Raw genomic sequence first — 17,785 nt, 5'->3', positions numbered from 1 at the left:
GTGACATATTCTACTTTGACATAGTGGAAAATTTTCATGGATACTTGCATAATTTCTTGGTAAATTACCAAAATGTCATGAAAATATAGCATTTTTCTAACTTTGAAACTCTGCTTGAAAGGAAAATAGACATTCCAAATTATATTAATTCACATACAATATGTCTACTTTATGTTGGCATCATAAAGTTGACATGTTTTTACTTTTTGAAGATATCAGGGCTTAAAATTCTAGCAATTTTTCAGGAAAATTTCAAAATGGGAATTTTTCAAGAACCAGTTCAGTTTTGAAGTGAATTTTAGGGTCTTTTTGTTAAAAATACCCCATAATGCACCCCTCAAAGTATTCAAAATGTTTGTTAACCCTTTAGGTGTTTCGCAGGAATAGCAGCAAAGTAGAGGAGAAAATTCAAAATCAGATTTTTTTTTTTATACTAACATGTTCTTGTAGCCCTACTTTTTTCATTTTTACAAGGGATAAAAAGGTGAGAAAGAACCCCCAAAATTTGTAAAACCAATTCATCTCAAGTAAGGAAATATCTCATATGTGGATGTAAAGTGATCTGCGAGTGCACTACAGGGCTCAGAAGGGAAGGAGTGACAATGGGATTTTGGAGAGCAAATTTTGCTGAAATAGTTTTTGGGGGGCATGTCGCATTTAGCAAGCCCCCATGGTTCAAGAACAGCAAAAAAAAACACATGGAGGAACGTAACAAGGGGTACAGTGAGCCTTAACATCCCACAGGTGATTGATGAGCTGTTTTAAGTGGGACGTGAGAATGAAAAAAAAAAATTTCACAAAAATGCTGTTACCCTAAATGTTTAATTTTCATAAGGGGTAAGAGGAGAAAAAGCCCCCCAAAATTTGTAACCCCATTCCTTCTGAATAAGAACATACCCCATATGTGGATGTAAAGTGCTCGGTGGGCAAACTACATTGCTCAAAGTGAAGGACCGCCATTGGGCTTTTGAAGAGAGAATTTGGTTGGAATGGAAGTCAGGGGCCATGTGCTTTGCAAAGCCCCCTGTGGTGCCAGAACAGTGGACCCCCCCCCCCCACATGTGACCCCCATTTCGGAAACGACACCCCTCACGAAATGTAATAAGTGGTGCAGTGAGCATTTACACCCCACTGGCGTTTAAGAGATCTTTGGAACAAGTGGGCTGTGCAAATGAGTATTTATTTTTTCATTTTTACGGACCACTGTTCCAAAAATTTGTCAGACACATGTGGGGTGTAAATAATCACTGCCCCCCTTATTACATTCCATGAGGGGTGCAGTTTCCAAAATGGGGTCACATGTGGGAGGTTCACTGTTCTGGCACCATGGGGCTTTGTAAACGCACATGGCCTTCAATTCCAGACAAATTCTCTCTCAAAAAAACTATTTTGCTCCTTCTCTTATGAGCATTGAAATTCACCCACAGAGCACTTTACATCCACATATGGGGTATGTTCTTACTCAGAAGGAATGGGATTACAAATTTTGGTGGGGAATTTTCTTCTATCTCTTGTAAAAATGAAACATTTGGGGTAACACCAGCATTTTAGTGAACAAAAATCAAATTTTTCATTTTCGCGTCCAACTTTAACGACAACTTGTCAATCACCTGTGGGGTGTAAATTCTTACTGTAACCCTTATTACGTTCCTTGAGGGGCGTTGTTTCCAAAATGGGGTCACATGTGGGTGTTTTTTTTTTTTTTTTTTGCGTTTGTCAGAATCGCTGTAACTATGAACCAACCCTGTGCAAACCACCAATTTAGGCCTCAAATGTACATGGTGCGCTCTCACTCCTGAGCCATGTTGTGGGCTCGCAGAGCACTTTGCGTCCACATATGGGCTATTTCTGTACTCAGCAGAAATTGTGTTACAAATTTTGGGGGTCTTTTCTCCTTTTACCTCTTGTGAGAATGAAAAGTAAGGGGCAAAACCAGCATGTTGGTGTAAAAAAAATTTTTTTTTTTACACCAACATGCTGGTGTAGACCCCAACTTTTTCTTAAGGGGTAAAAGGAGAAAAAGCCCCTCCAAAATTAGTAACATAATTTCTCCTGAGTACAGAAATACCCCATATGTGGCCCCTAACTGTTGATTTGAAATACGACAGGGCTCTGGAGTGAGAGCGCCATGTGCATTTAAGGGCCTAAATTAGGGATTTGCATTGGTGCGGACCCGGATGTTTCCCAAACAGGGTGCCTCCAGTTCTTGCAAAACTCCCAGCATGCCTGGGCAGTCAATGTCTGTCTGACAATACTGGGAGGCACAGTTTTGAAAACGGTGCCGTACTTGACGTTTATCATTTTTTTTTTTTTTTTTTTTTTTTTTTTTGGGGGGGGGGGGGGGGGGGGTGTCACTGTGTAGGGGTATGTGTATCTGTAGTGGTTTACCCTTTAAACTCACTGTAGACCTGCCTGTGTGAATGTACCCTGTACATACACATGGGGGGGGCAAACCTCCAGCTGTTGCAAAACTACAACTCCCAGCATGCACGGACCATGCATGCTAGGAGTTGTCGTTTTGCAACAGCTTAAGGCACACAGGTTCTCAGTGTGCCTCTACTAGTGTGCCTCCGTCTGTTGCAAAACTACAACTCCCAGCATGTGCTGACAGCTGAAGGGCATACTGGGAGTTGTAGTTATGCAACAGATGGAGGCACACTAGTGGGAAAACACTGAGAGCCCGTGTGTCTTCAGCTGTTGCAAAACTAGAACTCCCAGCATGCCCAGACTTTCTAGGCATGCTAGAAATTGTAGTTTTGCAACATCTGGAGGGTCACAGTTTGGAGATCACTGTTTAGCGGTCTCCAAACTGTGTGCCCGGACCACAATTGGTGGGCAGAGTGGGGGAGCTAACCTTTGAACCCCCCCCATCAGCTATTGGTCGGTCACTTGCGACCGACCAATGGCAGGGGATAGGAGGAGGTGGCACCCCTGCCACCTAGCTCCTATCCTTCAGGATGATCATCCTTATTTTTTGGGCGATCGGGTCACCAGAGACCCGATCAGCCCAGAAAAACAATGATTTGCCGGTCAGACCCCACCCTAGGCATTGCCATGGGATGTCTGCTGAATGATTTCAGCAGGCATCCCGTTCGGATCACCGTCCAGCAAGCAGCAGTGATCGGAAATACGGAGGCCGTACAGGTACGCCCTCCGTCCTTAAAGTGTAGCTCCCACCAAGTTATATATAATCTAATATGTCCCTACCTATTAGTAATCTAGCCCTAACCCCCTATCTGGCTTTAAAAACATTTTAAATCGCTTTAATAGAGCAGATTTAGTGCTTCTAAATCTGCTCTATCAAGCAGGGCAGGAAGCAGCGCTTCCCAGCAGGCACGACGTCACTGATGCCTTGCCGGGCGCTTGCTTCCGCCCTCAGATCGTCTATGCAGCGCTCCTGTCAGGAGCGCGCATAGATGATCTACCAATAGCACGGCAGGCAGCTCCGGGGTCTCCTCCTCCCTGTTTAGCTGTGCATGTGCTATCCAGGGAGGAGGAGTAGAGGAGCAACGCCGGCCTGCCGTGCACGATAATACTGCCGGCTAATATAAGACTTCAGATCAGACTTACCCATCCGGAGGATCAGCGCAGCAATGAGTGCTCGCGCTGCCTCCGGACAGGGTAACGGGGGCGGGCGGGGCCGCGCGCAAGGCCAGTGTTGCTGGCCAATGCGCGCAGCCCCAGCTATCAGCGTGCTCGTTCTTGCCTGTTTGATTGACAGGCGGGAGCGAGCACAGCAGTGCCTGAATTTCGACTCATTGCCAGGCTGAAATGAGTCGAAATTCAGTGGTGACGTCACCGCTGAATGCATTCGGCCACTAGGAGGGCGACCCCTAGTGGCCGAATTTAAAAGTAATTTTAAACTTGATTTTAAACTAGTACTTAAGTACTACAACATATCAATTTTTGTACTTCATGACAGTGCCCATTTAAGTACCGAGACGCGAGGGTGTAACTATACGCCCTCCGTCCCCAACAGGTTAAGAGGTTAATAAAACCCTATCCTCTGCATTGCGGCCACCATCTTGGAGAGAAAGCAGTGTGTGCAGATGAACTACTGATCCCAGAAAGCCTTCACAAATCCAAAAGAAAGCAAGCAAAACCTGTTACCTGCATTGCTGTATACAGTGCGCTGCAAATATCAGCAGTCTGACCGCAGAACAAGCCCCCCCCCCCCCCCCCAATACATAGGAAATTAACCTCTTCAGGACGCAGGGCGTATACATACACCTTGCATCCTGAGTCCTTAAGGGCCTGTGGGAATTTCGGTCGGGGACCGGACCGGGATGCCCCCCGATGTCGGCAATCGCAGGTCAATTCAGACCGGTGATCTGCGGCGATTACGTGTTTCCGGTGACTCGGAAAATAAGGGGGATCAGGGGTGCCACCCCTCCTATCCCTGCTATTGGTCAGAAGTGAATGACCAATAGCAGATCGGGGGCGGGGGGGGGTTAAAGTTCGGTTCCCCCCCTCTGCTCCTACCCATTGTAGTCCGGGCAGAGCAGGGGAACCGTGATGTGAGCGGTGGTGAAGGTCCCTTGCCGGGCGGCAGTGGGCGCGATCCTCCAGCTTGCGCGGCGATCCGATCCTGACTGACTACGGCAGTCGGTGAGTTGTTGCCTATGCAGGGGTCTCTAAACTGTAGCCCTCCAGATGCTGCAAAACTACAACTCCCAGCATGCCCAGACAGCTGTTTGTTGTTTGGGCATGCTGGGATTTGTAGTTTTGAAAGATTTAGAGGGGTACAGTTTGGAGATCACTGTGCAGTGGTCTCTAAACTGTGGCCCCCTAGATCTTGCAAAAACTACAACTACCAGCATGCCCACACAGCAGTTTGCTGTCTGGGCATGCTGGGATTTGTAGTTTTGCAACATCTGGAGCCACAGTTTGGAGATCACTGTGCAGTGGTCTCTAAACCGTGGCCCTCTAAATCTTGCAAAACTACAACACCCAGCATGCGCAAACAGCAGAGGGCTGTCTCGGCATGCTGGGAGTTGTAGTTGCGTGCCTCCAGCTGTTGCATAACTATAACTCCCAGCATGCCCTTTGGTGATCAGTACATGCTGGGTTTTGCAACAGCTGGAGGCACACTGTTTGGAAAATACTGAGTTAGGTAACAGAACCTAACTGAAGGTTTTCCAACCAGTGTGTCTCCAGCTGTTGCAAAAGTGCAACTCCCAGCATGCACAGTCTGTCAGTGCATGCTGGGAGTTGTAGTTTTGCAACAGCTGGAGGTTTGCCCCCCAATGTGAATGTTCAGGGTACATTCACATGAGCGGGTTTCCTGCTTCAATTTTTAGCTGCCGCAAATTTTCTGCCGTAGTGCAAACTCACCGTAAACCCCAGCTTATGCGATTGTACCCAAAAAACACTACAGTAACCCATAATAAAGGGTAAAACACTACATATACACCCCCTTGCACTGTCCCCCCCAATGAAAATGAAAAACGTATCGTACGGCAATTTCCAAAACAGCCTCCAGCTGTTGCAAAACAACAACTTCCAGCATTTCCGGACAGCCACTGACTGTCCAGGCATGCTGGGAATTTAGCAACAGCTGGAGGCACCCCGTTCGGGTATCACTGGCGTAGAATATTTTAGATAGCGGAGCCAATTGTAACGCTTGCATCCGAGTCCACCCCTATGCAATCCCTAATTTAGGCCTCAAATGCACATGGCGCTCTCTCAATTTGGAGCCCTGTCGTATTTCAAGGAAACAGTTTAGGGCCTCATATGGGCTATTTCCCTACTCGGAAGCAATTGTGTTACAAATTTTGGAGAGCTTTTTCTCTTTTTACCCCATATGAAAATGAAAAGTTGAGGTCTACACCAGCCTGTTAGTGTAAAAAAATATATATATTTTTACGCTAACATGCTGGTGTTGCCCCATACTTTTCATTTTCATAAGAGGTAAAAGGAAAACAAAGACCCCCAAAATCTGTAACGCAAATGAGTACGGAAATACCCCATATGTGGGCGTAAAATGCTCTGCAGGCGCACAACAAGGCTCAGGAGTGAGAGCGCCATGTACATTTGAGGCGTAAATTGGTGATTTGTACAGGGGGGGTTGATTTTACAGCCATTCTGACATAAACACAAAAAATTTATATCCACATGTGACCCCACTTTGGAAACTACACCCCTCACGGAATGTAACAAGGAGTATAGTGAGCCTTAAACCTCACAGGTGTTTGATGAATTTTTGTTAAAGTTGGATGGGAAAATGAAAAAATAATTTTCACTAAAATGCTGATGTTACCCTTTTTCATGAAATGAAAAAAAATATATATTTTCACTAGGGAAAATAGGAAAAAAGCCCCCCAGAATTTGTATCCCCATTTCTTCTGAGTAAGAACATACCCCATATGTGGATATAAAGTGCTCTGCGGGGGAATTACAATGCTCAGAAGAGAAGGAGCGCCATTGGGCTTTTGGAGAGAAAATTTGTCTGGAATTGAAGGCCACATGTGTTTACAAAGCCCCCATGGTGCAAGAACAATGCCCCCCCCCCCCCACGTGACCCCATTTTGGAAACTGCAACCCTCACGTAATGTAATAAGGGGTGCAGTGAGCATTTATGCCCCACAGGTGTATGACAGATTTTTGGAACAGTGGTCCGTGAACATGAAAAATGTACTTTTTCATTTGCACAGTCCACTGTTCCAAAGATCTGTCAAACGCCAGTGGGGTGTAAATGCTCACTGCACCCCTTATTAAATTCTGTGAGGGGTGTAGTTTCTAAAATGGGGTCACATGTGGGGGGGGGGGGTCCACTGTTCTGGCACCAATGGGGGCTTTGTAAATGCACATGACCCCTGACTTCAATTCCAAACAAATTCTCTCTCCAAAAGCCCAATGGTGCTCCTTCTCTTCTGAGCATTGTAGTGCGCCAGCAGAACACTTGACATCCACACATGGGGTATTTCCATACTCAGAAGAAATGGGGTTACAAATTTTGGGGGGCATTTTCTCCTATTACCCCTTGTAAAAATGTGAAACTTGTGGAAAAACCAGCATTTTAGTGAAAAAAAATTAATTTACACATCCGAATTTAAGGAAAATTTGTTAAAAACACCTGTGGGGTGTTAAGGCTCACTGTACCCCTTGTTACATTCGTCGAGGGGTGTAGTTTCCAAAATAGTGTGCCATGTGTGTTTTTTTTTTTGTTTTTTTTGCTGTTTTGGCACCATAGGGGCTTCCTAAATGCGACATGCCCCCCAAAAACCATTTCAGCAAAATTCACTCTCCAAAATCCCATTGTCGCTCCTTCCCTTCTGAGCCTGGTAGCGCACCCACGGAGCACTTTACATCTACATATGAGGTATTTTCTTACTCGAGAGAAATGGGGTTACAAATTTTCAGGGGATTTCTCTCCTTTTACCCCTTGTAAAAATTTAAAAAAATGGTTCTACAAGAACATCCGAGTGTAAAAAATGAAGATTTTGAATTTTCTCCTTCACTTTGCTGCTATTCCTGTGAAACACCTAAAGGATTAACAAACTTTCTGAATGTCATTTTGAATACTTTGAGGGGTGCAGCATTTATAATGGGGTATTTATGGTGTATTTCTAACATGAAAGCCCCTCAAATCCACTTCAAATTGAACTGGTCCCTGAAAAATTCCAATTTCGAAATTTTCGTGAAAAATGTGAAAATTGCTGCTGAACTTTGAAGCCCTCTAATGTTTTCAAACTGTAAAAACATGCCAACTTTATGATGCCAACAGAATGTATATTTGAATCAATATATAATGTATTTGGAATATCCATTTTCCTTACAAGCAGAGAGTTTCAAAGTTAGAAAAATGCTACATTTTCATAAAATTTTTTGATTTTTCACCAAGAAAGGATGCAAGTAACAACAAAAATTTAACACTATGTTAAAGTAGAATAGTCACGAAAAAACTATCTCGGGATCAGAATGAAAGGTAAAAGCATCCCAGAGTTATTAATATATAAAGTGACAGTGGTCAGAGTTGCAAAAAAGAGTCCTTAAGGTGAAAATAAGCTGTGTGCTTAAGGGGTTAAGCAACACAGTCGGCTGACCTGTATTTTAACATAAATACACATTAACCCCTTAAGGACTCAGGGTTTTTCCGTTTTTGCACTTTCGTTTTTTCCTCCTTACCTTTTAAAAATCATAACCCTTTCAATTTTCCACCTAAAAATCCATATTCTGGCTTATTTTTTGCGTCGCCAATTCTACTTTGCAGTGACATTAGTCATTTTACCCAAAAATGCACGGCGAAACGGAAAAAAAAATCATTGTGCGACAAAGTCGAAAAAAAACACGCCAATTTGTAACTTTTGGGGGCTTCCGTTTCTACGCAGTGCATATTTCGGTAAAAATTACACCTTATCATTATTCTGTAGGTCCATACGGTTAAAAGGATACCCTACTTATATAGGTTTGATTTTGTCGCACTTCTGGAAAAAAAAATAACTACATGCAGGAAAATTTATACGTTTAAAAATGTCATCTTCTGACCCCTATAACTTTTTTATTTTTCCACGTACGGGGCGGTATGAGGACTCATTTTTTGCGCCGTGATCTGAAGTTTTTATTGGTATGATTTTTGTTTTGATCTGACTTTTTGATCACTTTTTATTCATTTTTTAATGTTATAAATAGTTACCAAAATACGCTTTTTTGGACTTTGGAATTTTTTTGCGCGTACGCCATTGACCGTACGGCTTAATTAATGATATATTTTTATAGTTCGGACATTTATGCACGCGGCGATACCACATATGTTTATTTTTTTTTTTTTTTACACAGTTTTTTTTTTTTTATGGGAAAAGGGGGGTGATTCAAACTTTTATTAGGGAAGGGGTTAAATGACCTTTATAGGTCCCATAGGGACCTATAACACTGCACACACTGATCTCTCATCCTGATCACAGGCATGTATTAACACGCCTGTGATCAGCATTATCGGCGCTTGACTGCTCCTGTCTGGATCTCAGGCACGGAGCAGTCATTCGTCGATCGGACACCGAGGAGGCAGGTAAGAGCCCTCCCGGTGTCCGATCAGCTGTTCGGGACGCCGCGATTTCACAGCGGCGGTCCCGAACAGCCCGACTGAGCAGCCGGGATACTTTCAGTTTCACTTTAGAAGCGGCGGTCAGCTTTGACCGCCGCTTCTAAAGGGTTAATACCGCACATCGCCGCGATCGGCGATGTGTGGTATTAGCCGCGGGTCCCGGCCGTTGATTAGCGCCGGGACCGACGCGATATGATGCGGGATCGCGGCGCGATCCCGCTTCATATCGCGGGAGCCGGCGCAGGACGTAAATATATGTCCTGCGTCGTTAAGGGGTTAAAGGGGTTATCCAGGCAAAAACTTTATTTTTACATATCAACTGGCTCCAGAAAGTTAAACAGATTTGTAAATTACTTCTATAAAAAATTCTTCATCCTTTCAGTACTTATGAGCTTCTGAAGTTGAGTTGTTCTTTTCTGTCTAAGTTCTCTCTGATGACACGTGCCTCGGAAACCACCCAGTTTAGAAACAGATCCCCATAGCAAACCTCTTCTACTCTGTGCAGTTCTCGAGACAAGCAGAGATGTCAGCAGAGAGCACTGTTGCCAGACAGAAAACAACAACTTAACTTCAGCAGCTGATAATTATTGAAGGGATTAAGATTTTTTAATAGAAGTAATTTACAAATCTGTTTAACTTTCTGGAGCCAGTTGATATAAAGTTTTTTCCTGGAATAGCCCTTTAAGAATGAACACAGAATAGGCACCTATAGCGAAGTTATGTTTATTTTCTGTGTTTGTTTAAACGTTGCATTTTTACCTGGGTTTAACATAAACATGCTTTAGTGTGCATTCACACGGGCGTATTTGTCAGCGGATCCGCAGCTGCGGATCCGCTGACAAAGGCCCCTAAAGTGCTGCCCTCTTTGTGCCTGCCAATAGCGGCAATCCGCCGCTACCAGCAGACACACTGCGATGTGTGCGAGTTATCCTGCAGTGTACTCACACACATCGCGGCCGCTCTCTGTGTAGCTCAGGGAGCCGGGGGAGCGTGCGGGATGTGCGGCTACACTGCGACTCGTACTTCACAGTGTGTCTGCTGGTAGCGGTGGATTGTCGCTATTAGCAGGCATAAAGAGGGCAGTAATTTAGGGGCCTTTGTCAGCGGATCTGCAGCTGCGGATCCACTGACAAATACGCCCGGGTGAATGCACCCTTAAAAGCGCTGAGAGCGAAGGTGAAATAGATATCTAAGGCCAAGTTAAGTGTATTTTTTGAGTTTAACCCTTCAAGGACAGGGTTTTTCCATTTTTGCACTTTAGTTTTTTCCTCATCACCTTCTAAAAATCATAATGCTTTCAATTTTGCACATACATACCCATATGAGGGCTTTTTTATTGCGACACCAATTGTACTTTATAATGACATTATTTATGGCGAAACCAGAAAAAAAGATATTTGTGGGGCAAGATTGGGAAAAAAAATGCCATTTTGTAACTTTTGGGGCTTCTTTGCAGTGCACTTTTCAGTAAAAATGACACCATATTGTTATTCTGTAGGTCCATATGGTTACAAGGATACCTAAGTTTTATAGGCTTTGTTTAATTTTACTACTTTAAACAAATTATAACTGCCGTATTCTTCGCTCCATAAGACGCACTTTTTCCTCCCCCAAATATGGGAATGAAATGTTTGTGGTCTTATGGAGCAAATATGTGTGCCGAAGTGCAGGGAAGGCTGCAGAGGGGAGGCTGCTAAGCTTACCTGCTCCTGGGTCTGTACGGCGAAGTGCTCCGCTGCCTCTGATTCACGCCGCTGCCGCAGTCCTGTTCTCCTGTCCGCATAATGGAGTGACGTCCGGAGGAAGCAGAGTGACGTGTGTGTCACATGCTCCTCCATAGACTCCATTATGCGGACGACAGAACAGGGCAGCGGTAGTGATAAGTACCGGTAAGCAACTACAAGGGGGATCCTGCTGGCCACAAGGGGGGTTTGGTTCAGAATATTGGTTCAGAATATTTTTTTTTCTTGTTCTCCTCCTGTAAAACCTAGGTGCGTCTTATGGTCAGGTGCGTCTTATGTACAGGTGCGTCTTATGGTCAGGTGCGTCTTATGGAGTGAAAAATACGGTACATGCTTGCACAACCATATGTACTTTGTAATGACACCTTTCATTTTACAATAAAATGTATGGCAAACCCAAAAAAAAATTTCAGTGAGGAAGTTTAAATGAAAACCGCAATTTAGCAAATTTTTACGCTGTACACTTTACGGTAAAAATGACATGTTTTCTTTATTCTGTGGGCTTAAAATGATACCCTTGATTATATACTTTTTTATTATTGTGCCACTTTAAAAAAAGCTCAAACTTTTTTTTACCAAATCAGTATGTTTAAAATCACCCTATTTTGACCACCTATAACTTTTTAATTTTTCTTTGTATGGGAATGTGTGAGGGCAAATTTTTTGCATCATGATCTGTAGTTTTATTTAGTACCACATTTGTGTATATGTGACTATTTGATCACTTTTTATAAATGATTTTTGTGAATGTGAAGTGACCCAAAATATTTTTTTTAAGCTTTTTGAGTAAAGTGGGGAAAATGGTGATTAAAATTTTAATTGGTGGAGGGGATTTTTCAAATTAGTTTTTTTTTTACTTTTTTTTTACTTTTATTTGTAACCTATTATGTCCCAATAGGGGACTATCTATAGCAACCATTAGACTGCTAATACTGTTCAGTATTATCGGTGAACTTCTGTTCTGGTCTGCCTTAAGGCAGATTAGTGCAGAAGACCCCGGGAGAGCGGCGGAAGCAGGTGAGGGGACTTCTGGCCATCACCTTAGCCGATTTGATCCCCACGGCCGTGCCGCGGGTGATCAGTTCAGCTATTACAATAGGCACAGATGCTGTGATCTGTATTGATCATTGCATATGAGGGGTTAATGGAAGACATCAGCACGATCGCTGATGTCCGCCATTAACGGCGGGTCCCCGGCTGCTCATAGCAGCCAGGACCTGCAGTGCATGATGCAAGCACCGTTCCTGTGCTCGCTTTCATGTACAGGACGTAAATGTACGTCCTGGTGCAGTAAGTACCAGCGGACCAGGATGTACATTTACATCCATTGTCATTAAGGGGTTAAAAAGTACAATTGGTCAAGCAAAAAACTAGCCATAATAAGGCTCTGTAGATGGAAAAATAAGAGTTATGTCTCTTAAAAGGCAAGAAGGAAAAAAAGAAAAATGCAAATATGAAAATTGGCTGTGTCCTCAAGGCCAAAATGGGCTGTGTCCTTAACCCATTTATGACCCGGGGTTTTTCCATTTGTGCACTTTCGTTTTTTCCTCCTTACCATTAAAAAATCATAACTCTTTAAATTTTGTACCTAAAAATCCATATGATGGCTTATTTTTTTTGCGCCACCAATTCTACTTTGTAATGACATCAGACATTTTACCCAAAAATCTACGGCGAACCAGGAAAAAAAATCAATGTGCGACAAAATTGAAGAAAAAAAACCTATTTTGTAAATTTTGGGGGCTTTCATTTCTGCGCAGTACATTTGTCGGTAAAAATGACACCTTCTCTTTATTTTGTAGGTCCATATGATTAAAATGATACCCTACTTATATAGGTTTGATTTTGTCGTACTTCTGGAATAAATCATAACTACATGCAGGAAAATTTATATGTTTAAAATTGTCATCTTCTGACCCCTATAACTTTTATTTTTCCTTGTATGGGGCGGTATGAGGGCTCATTTTTTGTGCCATGATCTGAAGTTTTTAGCAGTACCATTTTTGTATTGATTGGACTTTTTGATAGTTTTTTAACTTATTTTTTCATGATTTAAAAAGTGACAAAAAATACGCTATTTTGGACTTTTGCAATTTTTTTGCACGTACACCATTGACTGTGCGGTTTAATTAATGGTATATTTTTAGAATTTGGAAATTTCCGCATGCGACGATACCACATATGTTTATTTTTATTTTCACTGTTTTTGTTTTTAAATGGAAAAGGAGGGTGATTCTTACTTTTATTAGGGAAGGGGTTAAATGATCTTTATAAAGGTTTTTTTTTCACTTTTTTGGGGGGGAATGTTATAGCCCCCATAGGGGACTATAACATGCAGTACATTGATCTCTCATACTGTTCAATGCTATGCCATAACATAGCATTGATCAGTGTTTCTGTCGCTTAACTTCTCATGCCTGGATCTCAGGCACAGAGCAGTCATTCGGCAATCGGACACTGAAGAGGAAGGTAAGGCACCCTCCTCGTGTCCTCCAGCTGTTCGGGATGCCGCAATTTCACCACGGCGGTCCCTAACAGCCCAGTGAGCTAACCGGCACTGATTAGCTTTCACTTAAGAAGTGGTAATCAACTTTGAACGCCGCGTCTAAAGGGTTAATAGCAAGCTGCACAGCGATCAGTGCCACGTGCTATTAGCCATGGGACCTGGCTGTGGCTAGGTGCCAGGCCCAACCCACTATGACGGAAGGATTAAGATAAAAAAAATATATATAATTTACAAATCTGTTTAACTTTCTGGCACTAGTTGATTTAAAAAAAAAAAAAAAGTTTTCCATCTAAGTACCCCTTTAAAAGGATTCTCCACCATAAGGTGATTTTAGTACGTACCTGACAGACAGTAATGGACATGCTTAGGAAGGATCTGCGCTTGTCTTGGGGCTAAATGGCTATGTTGTGAGATTACCATAACACTGTGGCTAGCTTTTTGTGAACTGGTATTTCCTGTTTGACTTTTCTTCTTTACCTACAAATCCCACAATTCCATTTTCCTCCCTCCCACACATCAGCCACCCCACCCATTGAAACATAAATGAGCTGCATCCATCAAAAGACCTGTGGTTTTCAATCAGGGTGCATACAGCTGTTGCATTAGTTGAAGATTGATCTCTCTCTCACCAAGCGATCGCTCCACCCACTGAAGCAGACAGGTTCCCTGTCATCAGCTGACTAGTGATGTCAGATCTCGGCCACGTTGCAACCTGGGAAAAATCTGAGACAACAGTAATTTTATATGCTGTTAAAAATAAATATTAGAGTGAAAATCACAGAAGAATCATCACACACAGGTACAAACACTATATTATGAACTACACTAACTTTACAGCCCCTGTAGCATAGTCAAATAAAAAACAATTCCTGGAATACCCCTTTAAGGGGTTAGCCATCTATATTATAAAGTAATCCTGAAATCTTGCAGTTTTATTCTGGCCACTAAGCCTAAAACTAAGCTGAGAATTCCTATTTTGTTAATGATGATAATGAGGAGGTTGATGGAAAGTGATCAGTACAGAATGACAGTGAAAGGTGGCAACGGTATGTAGATGAGACAAAATAAGGTCAGCCTCCCCCACTCTGCACAGGTCACAGAGCATGCTTACATATATGACCCATACACAGAATAGGGTTGGGAGAGTTTCACTACACCTATGCCAGTGGTGTGCCACTATAGTGAGTAGTGGCAGAGCCACGGGTGTTGCAGTGAGTGGTGGGATCAGATGTTATTAACCCTGGGGGTCAGACGGTATTAACCCCTATGTGTTCGTGACGCCAGTGTGGTTTTTGGGTCCGGAACACCACATGCCTGGATTCTCCGCTATCCCACGGGCTAGTAGTGAATAAAGAGTCCACAACCAGTTGTAGGTAAACGGAGGCTTTACTGAACTGAAGACAGTTGTAATTATCTTCACTGCTATGGCCAGATTGTCCCAGAGATGTGACCAGTACCCAGAGGACCTCGCAGCTTGCTGAACTAATACTTGACTGGCTAGACTAGACTTGACTGTTATTAGACTGGACTTGACTATGTGCAGGACTTGACTAAATTCCGTGACAGCAGACATAGACTTGACTTACTGGGGAGTTTTAGCTTTGTGGTACTCCAGATGCTGAAAACTGTCCTGAGATTCTCTGGTAGTTGCTTCAGCAAAGGCTTTGATGTTGTAGCTATGAGCACATAACTCAAAGAGAGTGAATTAAAGATGGCTGCCCCTTATATAGTGAGGGGGCTGGACTATAGCCCATTGGTCAAGCTGTGGGTCATAGGTTAAACCTGGTGATCTCTGGGAGTACATGTTGCAACAAATCCTATAACAGTATAACATAACATTTGATCAGGCACATAGACGAAAGCGAACAGCAGTCTTCTTCCCTCCCAATTCAACACCTTCCTTATGTACTTTTGAGTTTAACACTTCTACCTTCAACCCTTTGTGTATTAACACACTTACCCCTCTAGAATAACAAGTATGTGTTGAGTGAAATTGCGTTGCAATCCACCTTCTCTGTAAAATCTGAATTTTATCCTTTATTAAATGTGTCTATAATAGACAAATAATACTTGGTAGATGTTTATCTATTACTTTAGACCGCCGTCCGCCTCACCCTATCCGACAGCCGCCAAACTAATACTCATTCGAGTATTAGGAGAGAAGAAAAAAAAAAACTCTACCCCCTTCTGCAATCCCCCCCCCCTCCCTTGAAATTGCCAAAAACATTTTCAGACAATTCATCTATCTCGAGCACCCCACACGGCCAGCGATCTTATCCATTTCTCCCCTTAAATTACATCAGTATATTTAATTATTTATTTACAGAGGAGATTAGTTTATTACATTTTACCTGATCCCTTCCTTTTCCAGCCCCTCATTTACTTCCTATACTGAGGCAAAAAAACATGACATATCTTTATATACCACCCTAAGTTTGGAAATAATAATGAATACCTGATATTTGCTTCTCTTAACCTCTTTTTGACATGTATAAAATGTAAGCTCGCCTGCTGTGTTGCCCTTGAATAGTCTGCATATAACATTATTTTATTACCATCAATTTCTTTATCTGCTCCTCTGGCTGCCCTCAAAATTACATCTGCCGCTGATAGCAACCTGACTAGAATTGTTCTCGGATGGGCCCCTGGTGGAGGAGGTTTTGACGGCACCCTGTGCGCCCTTTCTACTTCAAATAGATTAGATAGACTTTGTTTATCAACATTTTTCAATATCCAGCGTTTAACAAACCCTCAGCAATCTTCTAATTTTTCTGGGATCCCAACTATCCTTACATTTGAGCATCTTCCTCTATCCTCTAGATCTCTCACTTTGGCATTCAGTTCCTGACACATCCCTGACAATCTGCCCACCTCTCTCTCTAGCTCATCTGTCTTGTGTTCTATCCCTTTGGCTTTATCTTCTACCTCATTCAACCTTTCTCTACTTTTTTTTTGGAAGTCCTGTCTTAATATTACAGTGTCCTGCCTTACTTCCCCTATCTGGTTTTGAACCTCCCTTATTGCTTCATTTGTTTTTTCTACCCCCTCAAATATTTTACTGAGCATTGCCTTAGTTCCTTCTTCTTCCTGATTATCTTCTTCTATCTCTTCTTCAGAATTTTCCACTACTATTATTTTTCCTTTCCAACTCTTGTTGATTCACTTTCCCCCCTTAATCCCTGGAGATCTAAAGGATTTTTCCATTGAGCCTCCGCCCACCGCGCCATCTCCCTTCTCCTTCTGACGGGTCAATGTCCAACCCCCTGACATGCAGTTGGGTGCCAGGTCATCTTTCCCTGCGTTTTTTTTTGCCCCCCCTCATTCTTTTGTTCACCATAACCCGTTGTTGTTAGATAACCCGTTAGATAATAGAGCACAGAAGATAAAGCAGGTTATTAAAAATGAGAACGCAGTTCCAGGGTTAATAGGTGGTTAAAGTACTTAAAAAATATTATAGCCAAGAAGTAGAAGGTTGATATTAGGGCATGTTAGGGAACAAAAAATATAATATTGTATGAAAGAGCAAAAAAAAAAAAAACACAAAAGTTCAGCTGTTGGTTTGAGGCCCTTACTCAGATGTTAACTACTATAACCAAGCAATAAAAGATGGATGTTAGAGCCCCATAACCTGATATTGACTATTAAAGCGTTTTGCGCCATGATCTGTACTTTTTTTTGATACCACATTTGCATATAAAAAACTTTTAATACATTTTTTATAATTTTTTTTTTAATAAAATGTATTAAAAAAGTAGGAATTTTGGACTTTTTATTTTTTTTTTTCGTCCACGCCGTTAACCGTACGGGATCATTAACATTTTATTTTAATAGTTCGGACATTTACGCACGCGGCGATACCAAATATGTCTATAAAAAATTTTTTTACGCTTTTTGGGGGTAAAATAGGAAAAAACGGACGTTTTACTTTTTTTATTGGGGGAGGGGATTTTTCACTTTTTTTTTACTTTTACTTTTACATTTTTTTACATTTTTTTTTACACTTGAATAGTCCCCATAGGGGACTATTCATAGCAATTCCATGATTGCTAATACTGATCTGTTCTATGTATAGGACATAGAACAGATCAGTTTTTTCGGTCATCTTCTGCTCTGGTCTGCTCGATCACAGACCAGAGCAGGAGACGCCGGGAGCCGCACGGAGGAAGGAGAGGGGACCTCCGTGCGGCGTTATGAATGATCGGATCCCCGCAGCAGCGCTGCGGGCGATCCGATCATTCATTCAAATCGCGCACTGCCGCAGATGCCGGGATCTGTATTGATCCCGGCACCTGAGGGGTTAATGGCGGACGCCCGCGAGATCGCGGGCGTCGGCCATTGCCGGCGGGTCCCTGGCTGCGATTAGCAGCCGGGATCAGCCGCGCATGACACGGGCATCGCTCCGATGCCCGCGGTTATGCTTAGGACGTAAATGTACGTCCTGGTGCGTTAAGTACCACCGCACCAGGACGTACATTTACGTCCTGCGTCCTTAAG

This window comes from Hyla sarda, chromosome 2 (genome assembly GCF_029499605.1).
Source record: "Hyla sarda isolate aHylSar1 chromosome 2, aHylSar1.hap1, whole genome shotgun sequence".
Lineage (NCBI taxonomy): Eukaryota > Metazoa > Chordata > Amphibia > Anura > Hylidae > Hyla > Hyla sarda.
Note: the sequence above shows the minus strand (reverse complement) of the source record.